This window comes from Triturus cristatus, chromosome 4_2 (genome assembly GCF_964204655.1).
Source record: "Triturus cristatus chromosome 4_2, aTriCri1.1, whole genome shotgun sequence".
In the NCBI taxonomy this organism is placed as follows: Eukaryota; Metazoa; Chordata; class Amphibia; order Caudata; family Salamandridae; genus Triturus; species Triturus cristatus.
Genome location: NC_140586.1, coordinates 930,473,317 through 930,475,816, shown reverse-complemented (window position 1 = coordinate 930,475,816; position 2,500 = coordinate 930,473,317). Strand labels below are relative to the sequence as shown.

At 50.6% G+C, this 2,500-nt stretch overlaps 3 non-coding genes across 3 annotated transcripts; 2 read left to right on the top strand and 1 right to left on the bottom strand.

The window, feature by feature from the left end:
• The first annotated feature begins 905 nt into the window (after positions 1–905).
• Positions 906–979, top strand: TRNAN-GUU (transfer RNA asparagine (anticodon GUU)). Its single transcript has one exon. It is a non-coding gene; the product is annotated as a tRNA-Asn (tRNA).
• Positions 980–1,222: 243 nt separating this feature from the next.
• Positions 1,223–1,294, top strand: TRNAW-CCA (transfer RNA tryptophan (anticodon CCA)). Its single transcript has one exon. It is a non-coding gene; the product is annotated as a tRNA-Trp (tRNA).
• A 71-nt stretch (positions 1,295–1,365) lies between these two features.
• On the bottom strand, positions 1,366–1,436 carry TRNAG-GCC (transfer RNA glycine (anticodon GCC)). Its single transcript has one exon. It is a non-coding gene; the product is annotated as a tRNA-Gly (tRNA).
• Positions 1,437–2,500: the final 1,064 nt, after the last annotated feature.

The window sequence follows — 2,500 nt, the reverse complement described above, 5'->3', positions numbered from 1 at the left end:
CCAGATCACCAGCACTATTGTGTTTCAGATCATGTCACTGAACTCTCCTCCTTAAAAATCCTTCCCACTGTCTTTGCCAAATTCCCTGTCCTCCCCGAAATGCTGGGGTGAAACGGGCAGAGTTCTGCGCCCTGCGTCCCTTTATGCGTCCCTAACTCGCTCCCAACGCGGCCTACAGCCCTGGTCGGGCACAGCCCTGGTCGGGCTTAGACCACTGGGGCCTCTGGAGAGCAAGACCTCCAGAAGCCTATGGTCAGGCCTATTGCACAGGCATTTTGTGCCTGGCCATTCCGGGATTGTTGTGTTTCAAGGCCCAGCCATCAATACTAATGTGATGGCTTTCCCTGAGAACCCTCATGTCCCTGTCCTCCCAAGAGCCCGAGCTTTTATGTAAAATAAGGTGTGCACCTTGGGCCTTCCCCTTTGCGCTCTCTGCCCCCTCTCTTTCTCCAAAGCTGAGCTCTGCAGGTAAATGTATCTATCTGAGTGAGGGGCTAGGGAGGGCCTTGCCCAGCAGTCTTACAAAGCAAGAGTTCAGAGAAAGCACCTGCTCTGGGAAGGAGACTCCGCTCACAGAGAAGACAAGTCTAACATGCCACAGTGAAGATTGGATGGGCAAGACACACGCCTGACAGGCTGGTAGAACACCACCAGAGGAGCAGATAGCTACGCTAAGAAGGCCACAGAAAAGTCATACATGTATCTCATACACTGGGACTGGTTGTAATACTGGCCCTAACACCATTAGACAGTAGTCTGCGCATCATAACACCCAACAGTGACAAGACACTAAGCAAATGACAAATGCTGCATAGGATAAAGACGCCTTATATAACACAAGCTCAAGGCAGGCGCGCACACATAAAGATATATGTTGAGTCTCAGGAGATGTGCTTTTGTCACTAGTCTCTGTGGCGCAATCGGTTACCGCGTTTGGCTGTTAACCGAAAGGTTGGTGGTTCAAGCCCACCCAGGGACGTTTCCTTTTGCATGCATGAAGCACTTTAATAAATCATAGTAATGTGCCTTTGGTCTAGAGCTCCTGCGTGAGACCCTTTCCCTGAACATTTCAATCCTCTGCGTTCTCTCTGCACCTGCACTCAATTTCATCAATAGGATGGAAAACAAAAAGCCAAACCTTGTAATACAACCCTAGGCATATAAGGAGGTGGGCAAAAATGAAAAGGCTCACAACATTTGCTGATGTGACTCCAAAAGCAAGGACCTCGTGGCGCAACGGTAGCGCGTCTGACTCCAAATCAGAAGGTTGCGTGTTCAAATCACGTCGGGGTCACTGTTTCCCATTTTATGCCCCACTGAGTTCCCATATTTGATTTAGAAAGCAAAGTCAAAAGAACACAGCCTTGCATTGGCCGGGAATCGAACCCGGGCCTCCCGCGTGGCAGGCGAGAATTCTACCACTGAACCACCAATGCTTCACATGTGTAGCTTAGAGACAGAGCTCTGTCCAAGACAGTGATGAGGCGCACGCACTCAAATTGCACACCTATGAACAAAGTGTGTGCAACAGACATTGGAATGCCAACGTTTCACATGATGGCAAGAATCAGATGCAGGAGACTATAAGTATGAATGTTTTTGCATTTGCTGAGGTCACTGGCTTGGGACTAGTGTTGTGGTTATCAGGGCATGATGGCAGGCTGCTCCCGACAGAAGTGGCTCATAGAAGGCAGCCTCCAGATCACCAGCACTATTGTGTTTCAGATCATGTCACTGAACTCTCCTCCTTAAAAATCCTTCCCACTGTCTTTGCCAAATTCCCTGTCCTCCCCGAAATGCTGGGGTGAAACGGGCAGAGTTCTGCGCCCTGCGTCCCTTTATGCGTCCCTAACTCGCTCCCAACGCGGCCTACAGCCCTGGTCGGGCACAGCCCTGGTCGGGCTTAGACCACTGGGGCCTCTGGAGAGCAAGACCTCCAGAAGCCTATGGTCAGGCCTATTGCACAGGCATTTTGTGCCTGGCCATTCCGGGATTGTTGTGTTTCAAGGCCCAGCCATCAATACTAATGTGATGGCTTTCCCTGAGAACCCTCATGTCCCTGTTCTCCCAAGAGCCCGAGCTTTTATGTAAAATAAGGTGTGCACCTTGGGCCTTCCCCTTTGCGCTCTCTGCCCCCTCTCTTTCTCCAAAGCTGAGCTCTGCAGGTAAATGTATCTATCTGAGTGAGGGGCTAGGGAGGGCCTTGCCCAGCAGTCTTACAAAGCAAGAGTTCAGAGAAAGCACCTGCTCTGGGAAGGAGACTCCGCTCACAGAGAAGACAAGTCTAACATGCCACAGTGAAGATTGGATGGGCAAGACACACGCCTGACAGGCTGGTAGAACACCACCAGAGGAGCAGATAGCTACGCTAAGAAGGCCACAGAAAAGTCATTCATGTATCTCATACACTGGGACTGGTTGTAATACTGGCCCTAACACCATTAGACAGTAGTCTGCGCATCATAACACCCAACAGTGACAAGACACTAAGCAAATGGCA